Source organism: Cebus imitator, unplaced genomic scaffold (assembly GCF_001604975.1).
Source record: "Cebus imitator isolate Cc_AM_T3 unplaced genomic scaffold, Cebus_imitator-1.0 Scaffold66, whole genome shotgun sequence".
In the NCBI taxonomy this organism is placed as follows: Eukaryota; Metazoa; Chordata; class Mammalia; order Primates; family Cebidae; genus Cebus; species Cebus imitator.
This window is the reverse complement of record NW_016107381.1, coordinates 1,109,528-1,131,750: the sequence shown is the minus strand read 5'-3', so window position 1 is coordinate 1,131,750 and position 22,223 is coordinate 1,109,528.

The following is a 22,223-nucleotide window of genomic DNA, read 5'->3' as shown; positions in this document are numbered from 1 at the left end:
AGAAGATATGTCTACCACTCATTATGCTTACATATAGGTGCACATACAAATGCAACACTGCTTTATGCTCTTCTCACACATAGATCAGTAGCCTGCAAAACTATTAAAAGTGTTATAAAATTTAAAAGAGCACATTTCAAATACTGGTTTAGGAAAAAATTTTTAAACAAATACCAAAAAATAATTATTAAACACTGAATGAAACCGATAAATATATAAAAATGCTAATATTAATAGAACAAAATATAGAGGAGTCAAATAAATACAAGTAATAATTTAATAAATAAATAATAAAATCTAAAGAGTTACAAAGTACTAAAGAAACCACCATCAAAATCTTTTCAGTCAACGGTTAGTATAAAAAGGTAAAATTTGCACATTATAATATAGATGGATCTTACAGAAACCACTGTGCTAAGTGAAACAAATAAATTTAGGTATATGGCACAATACCCTTTCCATAAAATAAAAATTTAATATTAAAATTCAAAATAAAAATTAATATACTACTTCTAACTTAGCAATACATGTTTTAAATGATATGGATACATAAAAGGGTGCTTTAAGCAAATGGAATCATTGTCAACATTGAGAGAAGGTAATAAGAGTGGAAATCTGAATTACAAAGAAAATAATACATTTGCGACCAAATAAATAGAGAGGTCTTAAATAGATTAATCTACTTAAACAAATCAAATACTAGAGTATGGTTGAGGAATATTGTTAATCATTTGTTACCTCGGCTTTAATTTTTAAAAAGTACACTTGAGTAATAAACACATAAAATAACTCCTGATATCATTAGTAACTAGTAACCATAAAAAAACAAATTAATATAGAGAATATTGATAACAAAGTAGGAAAATAGGGAACATATATATATATAATATATATAATAAATAAAATATATATAATAAATAAATAAATATATATAATTTTAGTTATCACTACATAATAGTTGTACACATTTGTGGAGTATGTGTGATATTTTGATAGAAGAATACGATGTGTAATGGTCAAATTAGAGTAATTTGGTACATACATCTCCTCTGGTATTTATGATTTCTTTGTGTTAGAAACTAATTCCACTATTTCAGTTATTTTGAAACATACATTATTCTTAACTATAGTTATGCTATATATTTGCTAGCAGTTTGGCCATTCATGCACACATGAAAATGAAATGATTATAGTCAGAAAATTGTTAGTTAAAATAGGAGTCTTGCAATGTCTATAGCAGTGTAAATGAGTTCAAACACTGTGGTTATGTGTAAAATTTTTATAAATTTGAATAATATATTTTTTAAATGAAAAAGTTCACAAAGGTAATAATTGTCACATATTTTTGTGTGTGTATACATTTATATATTTATATTTATATATTTATATATGTATGCATAATATCTTATATTGTATAAAATATTTTGTATAATATATAACCATTTATATAATATATTACCATTATATAAAATATTTTATATAATATATAACCTATAACCCATAATTATATATTAATTATAATATATATTTTTATATATAATTATATATAATATATAATTAAAATATATATAATTATATGTTTTTATATATAATTATATATATTATATATATTTACATATATTTGCCTGCAGGAGATTCCCAGGATTGTCCATTTGCAAAGGCTGATCAATGTTGGAAAAAAGGCCTGACTATATTAACTCAACTGGGGACAATTGTAAAGGACTCTTCTAGCTTGAGAGTCCCTGTGGGGTTACTCAAGATGTTAACAGACTGACAGCATTCGCAGCTCACCTTACTGCCCAATCCTGCTGTGTGCCCTTCCCTTTCAATAACATCTCAGGAATACTGAATACGTGTATAGTAATGCCAAGTTTCAGCTTAGTATAAGATTCCAAGTATTTTATTTAAACCTGTTATTAAATATATTATGTGCATCTGTTTTGTATGCATATGAGTGTGTTTGTACGTGTGTGTATGTGATGTGTGTGTGTATGTGATGTGTGTGTGTGTGTGTGTGTGTATTAAGGCTCTTGATAAATAATCTAAAGTAGTGGTATGCCATTGTAAACTTTCCAGTGGTTTCAAAAGAGGACCTACTTCATGGTACTTTGAAATAAAACTCAGTTTCAGGGTTTAACATGCTTTTGCTTCCAGCCTTGCCAGTTTGACATGTAAAGGACAAAATCTCAATGTCTTGTAATATTTTTTTTTTGAGTTTCTAAAGTTGTTGAGCTTGTCATTTATTTAGCAGTCTTTTAAATTACATTGGTTGTCTACTCATGTTTTTTATATTTCAGTTGCTTACTTTTTGTTTTTGTTTATTTTGTTTTTTGCATTGAACATAGTACTGCTTTAGCTTCAGATACTAGGACACTGGAAAGAAAAGCTTCCAACAGTAGGGGTTCACAAGAAAAGGAATATGTGGCTTTTCTTCAGTCTGCCACACATTTTGATTTCTATTGCTTTTTTTTTTCTGTAAGCAAAACCTTTTCAAATAATTTCTCCAAGTTTATGAATTAAGTGGACTCTGCACCCAAAACATTAGAAAGCATAAAGAGATACAGATCAAAATAAGCATTCAGCCGTTGGGAGACAATTTGGGAGTTTCTTACAAAGGTTAACTCAGTCTTATCATGTTATCCAGCAATCATTCTCCTGTTTGCACAAATGAAATGAAAACTTACATCATACAAATCTTGCACATTTGTGTTTATGACCACTTTTTTTGCAATTGCATAAAATTAGCAGCAACCAAGATGTCCTTTAATAGGTGAACAGTAAATAGTTTGAAGATTTTCTAAAATAGTGAAATAAAAATTAGACAAGCCTCAGACTCTCACACTTATATACACTCATATAATGGATAATTAAAAGAAATGAACAGTCAAGCCACAGAAATACATGGAGGCACTTACAACGCATACTGTTAAGGGAAAGAAGACAGTGTGAAAAGGCCACAGGCTTTATAATTCTAACTATGTGACATTCTGCAAAAAGCAAAACTATAAAGACAGTAGAAAAATCACTGATTGTCAGGGAATATGGAAGTAGGAGATAAGGAGGTAGAGCGCAAGGGATTTTAAAGGCAATGAAAGTATTTTGTATGATGCCGTGATAGTAGATATGGGACATTATGCATCTGTGTCAAAACCCATGAAACTGTACAGCTAAAAGAGGGAACTACAAAGTAAACTATAGATATTAATAATAATAGTATGTCTATATTGGTTTTAAAATAATATAATTGAGGAAAAACATTGTAATGAGTAGAAAAATTATTTAATTGTTCTCATACAAGCAAAATAGAGAAAAACAAGATGGCAAATGGAGAATATCAATAATAAATATATTAAAATGAAAAATAAAATTATGATCATACATTCAATAAACAAAGAGACATAAATTACACAGAAATGCAAATGCTCAAAGACAAAATAAAATAGCTCAAGGAAATTATGATAAGTCAATATACAGAAATGAAACCTGAACTCTCAGAGCTCGGGAAACCCCTGGGAGAAAGAATGAAACAAACAGAAAAATAAGGTTGAATTTGGAAAAGGTACAAGGCAGAATAAATACAACTAAAGGTATGTCATATATGTATGTGTATATATATATATATATATATATATATACAAATATATTGCATATACATATTTATACATGGCATAACTTTGTCTTGTGTATACATTCATATATAAATACATATATGTAAGATTCATGGGAAAAAATAAAACACGCTTTTAAAAATATCACACAAATAAATAGGAGGACTTTAACACACAAATTGAAAAGCGCAGTTTGTCTGACAAACTATGCTGATAAAAAATTGACTACAAAATGATAAGTCCCTAAATTTCAAAACAGTTAAGAGTGGAAAAGATTAGGCTGGCCTCAGACTTGTTCACAATACTATAGCAATGTGTACGATACAGGCAATCAAAATTTTCAGGGGAACAAAGAGATATACAATAGAACAAAAAGTTGAATATAAAGACATAGGAAAAATTGTTCACATAAGCAATTTCTTAGGGATTTGCTAAATTTGTCCTACCAATATATAAAATAAAAATAAAGGTAGACACACACACAAAATACAATACCTAGAATACATCTACCAAGGAAGTGAAAGAGTTCTACAAGAACTACTGCTGAAAGGAGAACTACTGCTGATAGTAACCAGATATGACACAAGTAAATGGAAAAACAATATGTTCATGGATTGGAAGAATCAATATCATTAAAAGGCCACACAGCCCAAAGCAATTTATAGATTCAGTGCTATTAGTATCAAACTACCAACAACATTTTTTACAAAATTAAAAAAATGAAACTATCCTAAACTTTATATGGAACTATAAAAGAACCCAAAATAGCCAAAAGCAATTCTAAATGAAAAGAGCAAAGCTGGAGGCATTACATTACCGAACTGTTCTACAAGGCTACAATAATGAAAACACAATGATGCTGTTACAAAAACAGACACATAAATCAATGAAACAGAATAGAGAACCCAGAAATAAAGCCATACACTTACAACCACCTGATCCTCAAGAAACTCTACAAAAATAAGCAATGGGGAAAATGCTTTCCATTCAATAAATGGTGATAGGATAACTCACTAGCCATATGCAGAAAAATGAAACTGGACCCTTACCTATCATCATAGATACAAGTTAACTCATAATGTATTAAATACTTAAATATGAAACCTCAAACTATGAAACTCCTAGAAGAAAATCTAGGAAAGCCCTTCTCAATTTCAGCCTTGGTAAAGAATTTATGACTGAATCTCCAAAAGCAATTGCAACAAAAACAAAAATTGACAAATGGAACCTAATTAAAGAGCTTCTGCACACCAGGAGAAGCTATTCAAAAAGGAAACAAGCCACTCATGGGATAAAAGAAAATATTTGCAAACTATGCATCCAACAAAGATCTAATATCCAGAATCTATAAAGAACTTAAACAACTCAACAAGCAAAAATGAAATAACCACATTAAAAAATGAGGAAAGCACATGAACAGATACTTTTTAAAAGAAGATATACAGGTGGCCAACAAACATGAAAAAATGCTCATCATCACTAATTATCAAGGAAACACAAATCAAAACCATGATGAGATGCCACCTCACAAGGAGTCAAAGTGGCTTTTGTGAAAAAGTAAACAAATACCAAATGTTGGCAAGGCTGTGGGAAAAGGGGACACATATCCTGATGATGCAAATGTGAATTACTCCAGCCACTGTGGAGAGCAGTTTGGAGACTTTTCAAAGAACTGATTTGAACTACCAGTTGACCCAGAAACCCCATTACTGGCTTTATAACCAAAAAGAAATCATCCTAGCAAAAGGACACATGTGCCCATATGTTTCTGGCAGTGCTAGTCACAATAGCAAAAATAAGAAATCAACCCAAATGCCCAATAACAGTGACTGGAAAAGCAAATGTGTTACATACTTACCATGAAATACTAAGCATACATAAAAAAGAGCAAAATTATGTCTTTTGCAGCAACGTGGTTACAGCTTGAGGCCATTATTCTAAGGGAACTGATAATGGAAACAGAAAACCATATAATGCATGTTTTCACTTATAGGTGGAAGCTAAAGTTGGGTACACACGGACATAAAGATGAGAACAATTGACACCAGGAACTACTAGAGCTGGGAGACAGAGAGACCAGGGCAAGGGCTGAAAATTATCTATTGGGTACTATGTTCAATATCAGTGAAGCAGGATATTTCCCTGAACTCTTGGAAGGACTTGCAACAGGCGTTGACTCCTTTACTCAGCCCACCACTCTCAACTCCTCATGGGAGGGAGCAAGTGAGCAAATGAGGAGGGAACTGGAGCGCATGCACCAACACTGGAACCGGCTGACTGCTTGAACTCCACTCATTAGACCTGCTACCTTCCAACCCTCATGGGAGGGAGCATGCAGGTGAATGGGTGCAGGAGCCAGGGCGAGTGCTTTTGGGTTCTGACGGAAGCAAACTTTGAGGGCCCTGCAGCAGCATCTGAGGTGGGGGAGGGCAAATGCACCTGTGACCTCTGAAGCCCCAGAGGTTACAGTGCTTTTTTTTTTTTTTTTTTAGCTCTGCTGTACAGTGGTTGAGTGTTAATTTAGTGTTAACAGGTCAGTGGGGTTATAGCTACCCTCAGCCAGTGAGGGCAAAGGGCCAGTGTTTAACCTTTTGTATCAGCAGTTGTGGCTTCCCAAGCTCTTGTCTGGCATCCAGGATAAATGAGTTTGCAGGAAAGAATTGAAGGATGGTAAATGTGAAGGATTTTATTGCCAATGAAAGTGGCTCTCAGCAGGAAGAGGAGCTGATAAGAGGACAGGGGGCGGGTCCATAATCTTCCCCTGAAGTCTGGCTGTCTCTGGCTGGATTCTTCTCCAAAGCTGCGCCATCAAGCTGTCACTCTGAAGTCAAGCCACTTCTCTCTGACATCCAGCTGTTTCTCCTCTCTGCAGGTTGACTCTGGGGTCTTTATTGGCACAGATGGGGCAGGGTGGGGCCATGGACAGTTTAGGAAAGGGCAACATTCCAGCAGGAAAACAAGGATTTAAGTTCTCACTTTGGGCCAAGGTCTCAGGCTTTTTGGCTTGAGGGTGGGGCTTCGCCAGGGACCCGCCCCTGTCTGCCTAGAACTTCTGTCTCCTTCCACTATCATTGCATCACCAGGACGATGGGTTCCATCAGACCCCAAACCTCAGCATCATGCCAATATACCTCCGTAGTAATCCTCACATGTACCCCTGGTTCTGAAGTAAAAGTTGAAAAAGAAAAAAAAATAAAGGCAAAAGTTTTTGCCTGTCAGGAATGAATTCATTTAGTCTTAGAAAAAAAGTGTTCAAGCAACGGTTAGAAGTACAGCGATAAAAAAAAAAAAAAATGTCAAGGTTATATATATGACAAGCTAAAAATCATGTAACTAAAAATTATTAAGGAGGGAGTAGCAATGTAGGATGCAGAGAAAATATTCTGATTTTTTCACTTTTACCATGTTTGCATCAAAGGAGGTTATAAAAATCTGATGTTAAATAATTGAGATATATTCATGCCCAAATGCAAAAGTGTAAAAAGAGCTTGAAATGGAAATTATTTTAATTAGGTAAGGTGTGTGAGGAATAAGAAGTACGTTAATTAATTATTGTAATATTAGAAAATACATACTGCTGAAAGATAGAATATTAGATTTATTTTATAAACTTAAGAAAGAATGTTATTAATTCAAATGTAAATCTTCATATATATCAAGAGTAATAAACACTAAACAAAGAAATCAGTTTATACAGTGAAAGGTTTTTAAAACTGTAAGCCTACAATATCTGACTCTTGCACAAAACACACTAAGATAGCCACTTTTAGAAATAGAAGAAACATCTTGTTTTATGAGCTTTTTCTCCATAAACTAAGAGAAAAAAAGTAAACAAAAATCTTTTTTAAAAAATAAAGATAGAAGTTTTGCTACATTTTCCAGATTGGACTCAATTTCTTGGGTTCAAGGGATACTCCCACCTCAACCTCTCAATTAGCTGCAACTTACAGGTGGACACCGCCACACCTGGCTAAAATGAAGATCTTGTAGTTTTAGAAATATTTGGCTTACACACATATTGCATAAACACTATAGTCTTCTGCTGGCTACAGTCTCTGTCTAGAATTACCCATAATCCTGCTTATTCAACCCATCTTTAATGCCTGGTATTAGTGGTTATTTCTTTTTTAATTGCTGCCACCTTCTGTAACTGTGTAATTTCTTTCTATATGATTTCTGAAATGCTTGCCCACTATGTAATGATGGCAAGTTCAGAATACTTTGGTCCATATGTTTATTTGATCAGGTATAACCCTGGTTCCAGGATGCTTCAATGTGCCAGTTTCTCTTCATTTTCCTCCTGTTTATCTGCAACTTTGGATTTCATTTTATTTACACAACCGTTTCCATGTAAGAACTAATTTGTGCCCAACTCACAATTCTAGTATTTTAGACCAGATTTCTTCCCTAAGGACAATTCATAGGCAGCCTTTAAATAACTCCATAATGACATTTTCAAACACAAACAAGTTGTTTACACCTATCTCCCCAAGACAATGAGGCCCGGTTATTCTACATTTCACAGTAAAGTGATTTTTTAAAGAACAAAAACAGATTGCTTCATAGCTTTTTGTTTTTGTTTTTGTCTTTTGAGACAAGTTTTGCTGTCATCCAGGCTGCAATGCAATGGTGAGATCTCAGCTCACTGCAATCCATCTCCCGGGTTCAAGTGATTCTCCTGCCTCAGCCTCCTGAGGAGCTGGGATTACAGGCATGAGCCTCCTGGCCCTGCCATAGTATTAATTACTACCTGCCCATCTTATGAAAAAGTGAATATTTTCTTTACAGAAATATTTTGATTTAAAAGTTAAAATGCCTTATAATAATTGAATGTATATTTCTTGAGAATTTGTTTGTAACATGATCTCATGCCTCAGATGTAGGAAGTATGATTGAGAAAGACCAGCAGAATGCAGATCTAGAAGACGGTTGGAAATGATCAATCAGGTTCTAAGGAAAAACCGAAGATTGGTTCATGGAACTGAAAAGAAAAAGAAAGGCCAGGCGTGGTGGCTCACCGGTAATCCCAGCACTTTGGGAGGCCAAGGCAGGTGGATTAGCTGAGGCCTAGACTAGCCTGGCCAACATGGCAAAACCCTGTCTCTACTAAAAATACAAAAATCAGTTGGCACAGTGGTACATGCCTGTAGTCCCAGCTACCCAGGAGGCTGAGGCAGGAGAATCGCTCAAACTCGGCAGGCAGAGTTTACAGTGAGCAGAGATCACACCAGTGCACTCCAGCCTGGGAGACAGAAAGAGACTCTGTCTCAAAAAATCAAAATAAAAAGATGAAAAGAGAAAAACAAGTCCAGAAACATTCCGGATTCTTGGGTTAAATCCTAGGACTCTAGAGCCAGTGTGTGGACTTAACGAAGTCTGTGAACTTTCTGAAGAGATCAGCCACAATCTGAGTGTAAAATAAATGTTGTGGGCATGAAAAAGTCAGATATTAAGAGCATAGAAGACATTAAGCAAAGAGGTATAGATGGACTGAGTCCCTATAGCTTTTGAAAAATAAGTAAAACCTTTCATAAAAATCTGGTTTAAGGAAAAAAATGGAAAATCTTTAATTCAAAAAGTTTTGAAAATAAATAGAATTTTAGTGTCAATAAGTATCTTAAATATTTTTTAGTATAAACTCTTACCAAACTCAGTAATTTTTTAAATCATCGGCAAATATATAAGAATAATTATGAATCTGCTACCTTGTAGAGATGGAAGTAAATGTTGACAGTATTACTTGTTAGCCGTGAAGCCATTGATCGGTTACATCATTTATCCTGTTTCCTCATCTACAAAAGATGAGGATGATCACTTCTTGTTTTGCTGGGAGCCTTATAACAGAAGAAACTGTAATATACTCTACATCTGTACTTGACTACAGTAATGTCACAAACATTGTTATTTCCGTATCAGACGTGTTTTGAGATTTCTGTGGAAGGAGTGGCCTGGGTAACCATATTGATAATATGTAATTCCTTCTCTCCCTGGAGCGGAAATGAGCGTACTATACTGATTTGGCATCTAACTAATGGATAACTCAGTCTTTCTCTTTCACTTTTCCCTCTTCCACCCTTATCTCCATATTTTAACTAAGCGATACAACTGCCTTTGCTCTGAGAATTTCAATACATCCAAAGCAACGTACAAAGTAAGGTCAAAGTTAAGCCAAAGTTCAAAGTGAAAGCAATTTACTCTGAATCTGCCATTTAGAGGAAAGAAGGAGTGGCTCAAAAAAAATCTAACAAAAAATACAAAACAAAAAACGAGCAAAAACAGTCTCTGGCATACAGGGACAGAGCATTATTATACTTTACCGGTTTCAATGTCTGAAGGCTAAGATCTCCCTAGATCACCTTCTCACTTCCTGTTGTTGACTTCCATCAATTCCATATTTTTATGAAACTCAAATTTCTTCCTTTTCTTGAGCTAGCTTGCCTGGCTGCTGTTTAATGCATTTTAAAATTTTGTCATGTAATCAATTCCTTTCCCCGTTTCCTTCCCTAAAATATATTGAGAAGTTTTAGGACCCATGACCCTCCCACCCCACCCAACCACCAGCAACCATTAGCTTAAATTTTTATCATGACAAGAAGTCAATACTTTTTGAAGCATGAATTTAACTCAGGGGGTCTATTATCGAGTTCTTACCTATGTCCAATGGATTTCTTAATTCACCTCAAATCCTGGAATCTCAGCTAAGCTGGCATTAAACTAGAGATATGTGTGTACACATATGTGTGTGGGGGAGAAAAGTACAGATATACTCAAAGCAATCTGATTAACTGGAAAAAATATTTTCCAAGCTGAGGAAATAAAGAACCCAAACAAATACCATCGATATTGCGAAATAAATCTAGTTTTGTTTCTTTGTTTGTTTTGTTTTGTTTTGTTTTGTTTTGTTTTGTTTTGTTTTGTTTTGTTTTGTTTTGTTTGACACTGAGTCTTGCTCTGTCTCCAGGCTGGAGTGCAGTAGTGTGATCTCGGCTCACTACAACCTCTGCTTCCTGGGTTCAAGTGATTCTTCTGCCTCAGCCTCCCAAGTAGCTGGGACCACGGGTGCGTGCCACCATGCCCGGCTAATTTTTGTATTTTTAGTAGAGACAGGGTTTCACCATGTTGGCCAGAATGGTCTCCATCTCTTGACCTCATGATCCGCCCACCTCAAGCTCCCAAAGTGCTGGGTTTACAGGCATGAGCCACCGCGCCCGGCCATAAATCTAGTTTTTAATGATGCTTGCTGTTTCACTGATCTAAGTCTACCCATTAGCACATCTAAAAATATCTTGAAAACTATGATAACCATCTTAATGGTAGAACTTTATTAAAAATATCTTGAACTTTTTAAGACTTATATGAAAATAAAAACAGAGCACTGGTCAGAAAATAGATTATTATTCATGCATTTGCAATCCAAATATTTCTCCCATTTATGCAATACCCAGAAGATAGCACATTTCCTGTTGATTGACTCTGGGCTTAAGTTTTGCCAATCATTTGCAATTTAAGGCAAGGAAGAAAGCTAAAATAGCTCCCTTTCAAACAAGATAAGGAGACCTTGAATGACTTCATGGATTATGTAGATTTTTTTCAACTTCTCTAGTCTGAGTTTGTAAAACAGAATGATGTTTTTTCTTTCCTTCTTTTGTTTCTTTCTTTTGCTCCCTCTTCTTTCCAGTCATTTATTCAACAATGTAAGACCTTATATTAAAAATTTAATTGCCTTCCCTTTTCTACTTGGTGCCAACAGCCCTGAGGTAAAAATATTCTTAGAGACCTGATTCTATTAGTGATGCTTTGGCTGTGATTTCCCTGACCAACCACAAAAGTCAGTCTTAAGATTTCAAAGGTCTTAGTCTTATAAACCTCCTTGTAAGCCATTTATTACTTTGCACCAGAGTATGTACTTAAAAATGAATCAGACAAGGTAACTTTTTCAACCTAAAATAAATTTATTCAAATCAAGAATATGTGATCCAAAGGTCAAACCCAATCTGCCCAAGTTTGATTTTTACCTCCAGGAGTTCATAAACCTAGAGCTGCTTACTATTATATTTCTGAGGAAATATTTTGATCATGGACCTAGTACAGACATATTTTCTTTTTAAAGAAAAGTATAGCAGTCTGGCAACAACTTTCATTTTTTTCAACTTCATGAAAAAAGTTTTCTGATTTATAATTTTTCTTTAAACTTATTTTTTATAAAACCATGTCTCTCAAGCAACAAGTTGTGACCTAATATTGTGTCATTAAATCAATGTATTAAATAGAATAAGTAATAAATAAAAGAAACAATAGATATGTAATAATATGAACAATACCATAGAGTAGTTATATCAGTGTTCATTACATATGGTGAAAATAAAGTGTTTGTGAGTATAGTTTGCTCTGTGTGTGTGTGTGTGTGTGTGTATGTGTATTGGGTCACAATATAAAACATGGTTTTTATGTTTCTGCCCCGATTTGTTTAATAAATTAGCCAGACTTAGTGGCTTAAACTAACAGTAATCATTTATTATATCTTACAATTACTGTGGTCAGAAACTCAGAAGGAACATATAACTTCTTTCTGCCCTGGATGTCTGTTGTATCAGCTGGAAGACATACAGGCTGAAGGCTGCTGTCACTTACATTCTCATCCGCTCTTATGTCCGGTTCTTGATGCTTGCATGTCCTGATGATCTTATTTGGACTGCTTGCCAGAACACCTACAAGTGTCCTCTCCATGTGACTGGAGTTTCCTCACAAGCTGGTGGCTGGGCTCCAAAGGCAATCTATTGTAATAGAGTGAGAGACAGAAGCAGCATTGCTTTTGTTGACATCGCCTTGGCAGTCACAAAGTCACCCAGTGTCATTTCCATCATGTTAGCTAAGGAAGTTACAAAGGTCCACCCAGATTTAAGAAGAATAAACATGGACTTCATCTCTCTATCGAGGAATGTCAGTGTCACCCAATAAAAGGTACATTGGATCAGAATATATATTTGTATGGCTATCTTTGTAAAATTTGCTGCCATAGTTTACTACTCAAAAAAGTTGAAATCTACTTGGTCTTTGGTCATAGTCTTTGAAATATTAGCTGTTGAATATTTTATGAGACATGAAGAAACTTGTATTAAATAACCCCCTGACAAAATTTATGACCATTAAAATAGAGGAGAGAGAAAAAATGTAATGAGTATTATATACGCTTCATTCCTGGGGAATGTGTATCAGTCAGAGTACACCTGGCATCTTTGTTCTCCTCTTCATTTTAGTGATAGAGTACTTCATATAACTAGATAATCAAAAAGTTCCAAGTTTTAAATTCATTTTATGAAATTTTATATTGACTATTTCAAGAATTATTCTAAGCAATGGATTGGATTTTAAGCCAAATAAAGATACATAGCTCAAAGAGCATATAGCATAATCAAGAGAAATACATCATAAATATGCCATTTCATTCTCAAGCTGAGGATGTACAGAGTATTATGATGATTCCTAGAAAAATGCAGCTGACTCTGGCTGATGGATTTGGAAAGGCTTCACAGAAGAACTGCTTTTTAAATTGCACTGTGATAATGTTCCTATGTTCCTAATCATAAGAAATTTTATACTATGGTTATAGGTTACGTTACCTTAGCCCCTTGGAAAATAGTTTTCACAGATATTGGAGTTGAAATAGCACTACCAACTTAAACATAAAAATGGGCCGAAGCTCATATTGGTTAAGGACCAGGTTCAAATATTGCCTATACTATGCACTACCTAAGCTTGGGTAAATAATTGAACCTCTACATACTTCAGGTTTTCACCTGAAGCATAAGAAAAACAGCAATACCTACATCATAGTACTGTTAAGAAGATCAAAAGAATAGTATTTGTGAAGGGATTATTATAGTGTCTAATGTGTGTTGAACACTCGAAACATTTGCCAAAATTACCAGCATTGTTTTAATTACCCATATTATTGCCATAGACGGGAGGACATTTTGTGCAGATCATCAGAACTAAAATGTTTAGCAAAAGTTGAGCTAAGGATGTAGTCATCATCAGATAACATCATCATTAAAATACACATGGAATAAGGGCAATAAACAAAGTCAATCACTTTCTATTGCTGTGTTTCATTCTTATGGCACTAAGAACAATAAAAATTATGTTGTCCATTTTATAACTTGTTTTTTCAAGATGTTTTTGTTTCTCTATTAGCAAAGTCTTCACCAAAAAAAAAAAAAAAAAAAAGCAGAACCAGTAGGATATATGGAGACACACACACACACACACACACACACGCACACACACACACACACACACCCCTACCTAATTGATTAAGAGGATTATGGTCTGGTAAGCAAGTTTAAAATCCTGCTGATAGGCAAGCCTTGAGGAAGGGCCGACTGGAACTTGACATTGTCTAGCAAGACTAAAACTGCCATCCTCAGGCAGATTTCTCAATCAGGGAAGCATTATCTCTGCTCTTAAAGGTCTTTGAACTGATTTAATCACACTTACCGATTTTATGGAGCATAATCTCCCTTACTCAAAGTTAACTTATGTAAAGTTTTGTAATGATGAGGCCTTAACCATAGCTACAAAACATACTCACATCAACTCATAGATTATTTTTGACTGAATAACTGAAAACTGCAGCCTAGCCAAGTCAATCCACCAAAAGACCATCAGTTTCCAATTGCTTATTTTCTCTGTCCTATACGTAACTCAATTCCTATCACCTGTAATGTTCCCTGGACCATAGCAGAAACTCAAAAGTATTTGTTAAACAAGGAAATGTGAGTATCAAGCTGTGTGGCATCTAATAAGCCTTATAAATGATTTCAAACATAGCCTAAAAGCAAATACAAACAAGAAAATAGATTAGATAAGAATTTTATAAAGTGTTTTTGGAGAAAAAAAGAATCCTATGGCCAGTGTGGAAAACTCATTATTAATAGAAGAGGGCTTCCACAAAAAATCATTAGGAGGATATTATATTCATGCAGGTGAGAGAAAATGAGCTCCCAAACTAAGGAACACAGAGAAAAAGGAATTATAAGGCATTTTTGAGAGAAATGTGAAAGATACGGTAAAAATTTGCTTGCCACACTAAAAGAAAGAATAGAATCTTCAGTCAATAACTGTTTCTTGTTATGTAAATGTCATGGACTAGGAATATACATATTACAGTTTGTTCAAGTTAGACTACAAATGAAATAATTCTCTCGCTTCAGTACCTGAAGAAGGCACTGTTGGATAGAAATAGAACTGATATAGTACTTTGTAACTCTTACAAGTAAAGATTAGTATTAGTGTAAATGTAGGAGTACAATTAATAGGAAATTTATCAACATACTGTACATAATGGCAGTATATTTTACACATTCTGGAGTACAAAATTTAGCTTTTTAGTCACATTGGTTAATGATCTCTGTGCTAACGTATTACACAAACCTTTAAAATATTGAGATATTATTGCTATTTTCATATTGTTCTCTTCTGTTTTATTAATTGTTGCAGCTGTTTGTTCTAAATTTAGTTAATATTTAACTGCACTGGTGCCCTGGGATTGTTAAAGCTAAAAATGCAATTAGAACAATCAGAAGAATAAAAGTATAATTAGTAGAATCAGAAAATGTTGTGATGAGATTTAATAAGTTTTTGGGATTCCTTTGTGTTTTTCCATACTTACTTGTTCCCTCATTAGTAAGTAGTATATCAGTTTCTTTAAAAAAGCAAAATGAAAATATAAACTATGTGAAAATATATTTAGGTGCTAATTAAATACACATAGATATACATCAGATATGTGAAGTATATTACCCTAATATTCTTTTCAAATGTCATTAAAATCATTACTCCAGACAAATCTGACAACACCATTGTATAGTCTTTTCACATCAAAATTAATATATAAATATTATTCAGGTTGTATTAATTTTAAATATACATATTTTAAAGTATACTATATTTCAAAATGCCATATTTGTGCTAAGTGGTTAAATAAGTTTGAAAAACTTTTGTGTTAAATAAAATTTTATAGATTTTGTTATTTTTATTGTAAGACTTCTTGTACTTTATACCAGTGTACATCTGAGTATTCAGAGAAAAGGAAGTAGTATGAAACATGGATTAGTCTTATTTAACTAAATTATCTTCATATATTTTGATATTTTTAATAGAGCAGCATAAGAAAGTTAAGTATACATATTTAGTTTCTGGTTCAAGGTGGCTTACTAAACACAAGTATTCATTGATCCTCCCTCTGATGTCCTGTTAAAATGATCTAATACATAAAAAATAGATCAGATATAGGACTAGAAATCTTGAGAAAGCACCATCAACAGAAGAGAATAGTGAGAAATTTCCTATATTTTTACATGTTAGGATCAATTTTTTAAAATTTTCCATAAGAATTAGAACACAGACATCTTATGTGGGTGAAAGAGAGGACTGCCAAACAAAAAGTACATATATAGTGAGAGAGCTATCATATACATGTGTTATATATGACCTATATAAATATTATATATATTTTATGTAAGATCTGTATAAATATTGTATTTTAAACATGATATATATAAATATACAATATTTTTATATAAATATTTTATATATATATTACATTATATGTACATACATATATAAATACATATGTGTGTGTGTATGCATATATATGGAATGGATACATGGGGGTATTCATTCAAGAACGAATTAAAAGTCTAGTCATATCCTACTTTTTTTTTGAGATGGAGTCTTATCACCCAGGCTGGAGTGCAGTGGCAACCTTCACCTTCTGCGATCTCAGCTCACTGCAACCTTCGCTTTCTGGGTTCAAGCAATTGCCTCAGCCTTCCGAGTAGATGGGACTACAGGCGCGCACCACTACGCCTGGCTAATTTTTGTATTTTTAGTAGAGACAGGGTTTCACCATATTGGCTAGGCTGGTCTCAAACTTCTGACCTCGTGATCCACCCGCCTCAGCCTCCCAAAGTGCTGGAATTACAGGCGTGAGCCACTGCGTATTCTTCTACTTTTAAAGCAACTAAAATAAAATCAAGTATTTGCCTTCAAGCCATCTGTTGTCAGATTTATCAGAGTTCAGTAAGAAAAACAGAAACCATTCCATGTATTATATGAATAAAATGGAAGGCACTTATATGACTTTTGGAAAAGCTGGAGTGGTAAGAAGTTCATAGAAGCTGCTCTTGAGAATCAATTAGTTGATTCTGAAGATTTCAACTTGAATCGTCAAAGCGAACACATTTAAAATGCTATGTCGCCGGGCGCGGTGGCTCACGCCTGTAATCCCAGCACTTTGGGAGGCCGAGGCGGGTGGATCACGAGGTCAAGAGATCGAGACCATCCTGGTCAACATGGTGAAACCCCGTCTCTACTAAAAATACAAAAAATTAGCTGGGCATGGTGGTGCGTGCCTGTAATCCCAGCTACTCAGGAGGCTGAGGCAGGAGAATTGCCTGAACCCAGGAGGCGGAGGTTGCGGTGAGCCGAGATCGCGCCATTGCACTCCAGGCTGGGTAACAAGAGCGAAACTCCGTCAAAAAAAAAAAAAAAAAAAAATGCTATGTCAAGTTTATAAACTTACTTATCTGGAATTGACTAAATAAAAAAGCCTTAGTTTCAGCATCAATTTTATAAAGTAAAGTCAATAAACTAGAAGGACAATTTTTGTTATTTTTTACTGCATTGTTTTATGTTCTCAATATCCATGCTTTTAGCAAAATCTGGAAGCATAGTTTGCACATAAAAAGGGTTTTAGCGACTCATAAATAATATAACCAGAGCTAGTAGGAGAACGTAACATTAGTTGTTTCTTCAATTTGTGTTTAGCAGAACAATTTTATTAGTACTTGCTCCTTGTTACTTTAAGAATGACTAAAAAAAAAAAGACAAAAAAGGAGTTGTGCTTCTGAAACAATAATTTGGAAACAAAGACAATATTTGAACCACAAAGCTAGGTGATATTGAAAAAAATAAAAATCATCAGCTAAGCTATAGTTGGCAGTAAATTTCAAAAATTTAACTATGCAGTACGCTCTTTACTGACTTTGGAAGAAAAAAAGTATTCCATGACATTTCTCTCTATTTTTTAAACAATGTGAACTCATCCTCAGTAAAATATCTACAAATAACAAAAAGCTGTTAAATATTTCCATATAGAGTTGTGTGATTCTCTGTTATGAGCACAGTCCATACTTGCAATGGAGGTGGGAATTGGCTTCTCAGTTGGGTTCTTTTTGTGGCCAATGCCAGTACAGCTTATGCTCTCTGAAAGCCATTTTAGATAGGGTAACATCTCCTTCAGGCAAAACTATTGCTTCTATTGCTTGTAGCTCATTGAAACCTTTCCTAACGGCTGAGCTAAATGGGCAGAGGTGTTAGTATATTCCTTTTTAGCGGTAATATAAAAGAATGACTCACATTCACATGGTGATTTGCAGATCACTGCAGTCTACTTTCACATCTACACTTACTTTCTTGACATAATACGCATGTGTAGCAATTTCTTAACTGATTTCTGAAATAAAACACTAAATCCTTGTAGAAATTATACATATTGTCTATATCACAGCACTGTATTCTCTGCAACTAGTCATTCATTCATTTAATTATTTTATTATTCATTTTGTTCTTCAAGTACACTATTAAGCTCTGATCATGTAACTTGGAAGAAGACAAGCAAAATCCCTTCCTTCATGATTTTAACATTCAAGTAGAGATTATAAATTTTTAAGAAAAACATTTACAAGTTTCAGATGAATAATACATGAACTAACATTCTGAGAGTTTTAGATATTTGGCTAGGCTAAATTTCTCATAAGGTGACTACTGAAACTATGACAAATAACTTTAAAATCTACATTCTCTAAATCAGGTGTACCAATCCTGGGCCATAGATGGGTACCAGTCTGTGTCCTGTTAGGAACTGGGCCACACAGCAGGAGGTGGGCATGGGTGCGTTAGCAGCCAGGGAACTTCATCTGTATTTACAGCTGCTCCCCATCATCCTCATTACTGCCTGAGCTCAGCCTCCTGTCAGATTAGAAGCAGTATTAAATTCTCATACGAGTATGAACCCTGCTGTGAACTGCACATGTGAGGGATCTAGGTTGTGTGCTCCTTATAAGAATCTAATGCTTGATGATCTGTCATTGTCTTCCATCACCCCTAGATGGGACCATCTAGTTGCAAGAAAACCTGCTCGGGGCTCTCACTGATTCTACATTAGAGCGAGTTGTTTAATTATTTCATAATATATTGCAATGTAATAATAATAGAAATAAAGTGCACGACAAAAGAAATGCACTTGAAACATCCTGAAACCACCCCCACCCAGACTCCGGCCCCAGTCCATGGAAAAGTTGTCTTCCACGATACCACTCCCTGATTGTCAAAAAGTTGGGGACTCCTACTCTAAATGATTCTACCGAGAGAGGAAACAGAAGGGCATACTTGATACCATATTCATAATCCAAAATTACTTAATGCAAATTCTTGGATACATTTTTTTAAGTATACATAAAGTGGTGTGTGTGTGTGTGTGTGTGTGTGTGTGTGTGTGTGTGTGTATGGTGGTGAGGGGGTGTATTAAGCAAAGCAAGGTAGCATTCTGGTTGAAATCTTTTCTTATGAACCCAGGTTTGACTATCTAGTTTAAGGGATACTTGCTGCGTTGCTTTACATTGTGTCCTTAAACCTGCTATATTACAATATTTCTTATTTGTAAAATGGGATTGATAAAAGTAATTATGACAATTGGATGAGGTAAAGTTAGTCCATTATTTGGCATGCAGCCAACAAGTAACTTGGAACATTAATCATATTACAGGAGTGACTAATATTTTTATTAGTACAGTTGTGCCATGTGCTACGTTCTAACCAATTTTCCTTTGGTAAAATTATTCCATTCCTGACATTGTCAAATGCATTAATGCTTGCTAGTGTTAGCTTATAAAAGCAGATGTATTGGTACCACTTTTCCACAGCTTTGTTGACACACCGGTGTTCAGATCAATATGTATTCTTATTTCAACCAACTAATTTCATTTGCAGTTAAGTGAACTGTAATATATGCATCAATGGGTTGGATAATGCACAAGGACCCATCATAAAGAATATTACAAGTTCACCTAATTCTCCCTGCTTTTCTTCTTGGCACACAGTGAAGCAAGTGTTCATGTCGCCCTGGCAGCTAGTTAGAGCCATGAGACTGGGTTCTGGCCAGTACACTGTGGCAGAGGTGATGTATACCACCTCTAGACCTGGAATATTAGAAAGTCTCATACAATCCATCTATCTTTCCTTGACAGCTGGCTAGATTCATAAGGTAAAGTGCAGGTCAACTATGCCCAAGAATATTCATAGAAAAAAAAAATCCTGAGTCCTTGTATAATTGCATGAGCTGAGCCCATGTTCCACTTACCCATTGAGATGGGCCATTAATCATTTCTTTGCATTAAACCATTGAAAATGTGAAGTTGTCTCTATTTCAGAGTTGTTTGTAATTGCAATAGCCTACCCTATGCCATTTTTCTGTAAAGTAAAGGGATTCATTGTGTAAGAAAAAATGAAGTGAGAGACAAAAAGACAGAGATATAAGTTCTAAAGAGAGTCTAATTTTTTCCCATTGTAGTGACAATAATTTCTGTAAGTCCATCTTTTGCAATAGATATAACAATTACATGTAAAATGTCACCACTGTAGAAAGACTATTGATTATAAGGAAGAAAACTATCCTAGGGAAAAAAAAGAAAATAGACATATTTAATAATTTATTAAATTAAAAATACCAACTCTGAAAGAAAGACTTTGTGTAATAAAGATTTGATAATTGTGTTCAAGCAAAAAGTACACACACACACACACACACACACATACACACGCATGAGGAGACTTTAAAAAGTTAACAAAAAATGAACTGAAAGATAATGTAACTATGAACTTTCTCAACATAAGCTCCATCAAGTTCAGGATATTTTTGTAAACTGGGATACCATCCATTTAGTCTATCCCTGAGGAACTAAGTATGAATCTAGGAATTAAACCATGCCAATGTCATCTTTTTAACATAATTAACTGAAAAAATGTTTTCTTTACATATTTTTTAATTTTAATCTTTAATTTTTGTGGATATATAATAGGTGTATATACTTATAGGGTACATGAGATATTTTGATACAGGCATATAATGTGTAATAATCACATCAGGGTAAATAAGGTATCCATCACCTCAAGCATTTATCCTTTGCATTACAGTTATACTCTTTTAGTGATTTTCAAATATGCCATTAAATTGTACATGCAGACACACTATAGTCACCTTGTTGTGCTATCAAATACTAGGTTTAATGCATTCTTTCTGTTTTTCCTGTACCCATTAATCATCCCTATCTTCCCTCTTCCCCTGACTATCTCTTTACAGATTTTTAACAATTAGGAAACAAAAGTAAATTAGAAGGAACCAAATCAAGATTATAAGGTAGATGCCTAGTGATTTCCTATAGAAACTTGAAAAATTGTCCTTGTCTTATGAGAGGAATAAGCAGCATTCTAGTGGTGGAGAAAGACTCTGGCAAAGTTTTACTGCTGAAGGTTTTGCTTTTTCAAAACACTTTCATAATAATCAGATGTTATCCTTCTTCAACCATCCAGTAAGTAAACAGCAAAATGCTTGATCGTCCCAAAACCCTGTTGTCATGATCTTTGCTTTTAACTAGTTCATTTTTGCTTTGACTGGACCATGTCCAACTCTACGTTGTCATCGCCTAGATTGTGCTTTGTCTTCAGGGTCACCCTTGTGAAGCCATGTTTCATCATCTGCAACAAATTATTTGAAGAAATCTTTTACTAGCTTTAGGATCTTTAAATTTTTCATTGAAAGCTGTGCTCTTGCCTGCAGCTGATCTGAGTGCGATGAATTTGGCACTCATGGAGTGGAGAGTTTGCTCCACCCTAATTTTTCATTCAGGGTTGTGTATCTCAAGCTCAACCTATTGAGATGTCTGTGGTGCTGGCTCTAAACAAGATGAATTTTTTCCTCACAAATTGATGAATATGTTCTGCCATTATCAGCTTCATCTTCAACATCATCATCTAGGTCCGTCTTAAAATGAATTATTTGTTTGTATATTGCCAATTTCTTTGGGAGCATTGTGCTCACAGATTTTTTGTAAAGAAGCATTCTTCAGTCTAAGTTTTACCATAAATCCAGTGTATGCTCTTGTTCAGTTGTAGCAGAATTCATATTGCTCTGATAGGGGCTCTTTTCAAACTGATGTATTATTCTTAGTGCCACAAACTAGATCCTCTTCAGGAACATAACAATTTAGTATGAGTTTATTTTGGTAAAAAAAATTCTGAAATCCATATATAATGTTTTGATAATATATATTTTCCATGACCTTTTGAAGACCCTTCGTATATATGTATATAAAATCTCCACATTTTGAATATATATTATAAATTTTTCCTAGTGTGTTCCACTGGTGCTACAGTTTTAATAAACTCGTATACCCTTGACATATAAACTTTTGATATGTACCAATAAAAGTATTGTGTAAACAAAATAACCTGGTCAGTTCTAGAGTAAAGAATTTGTGTTTCACTTTTTGGCTC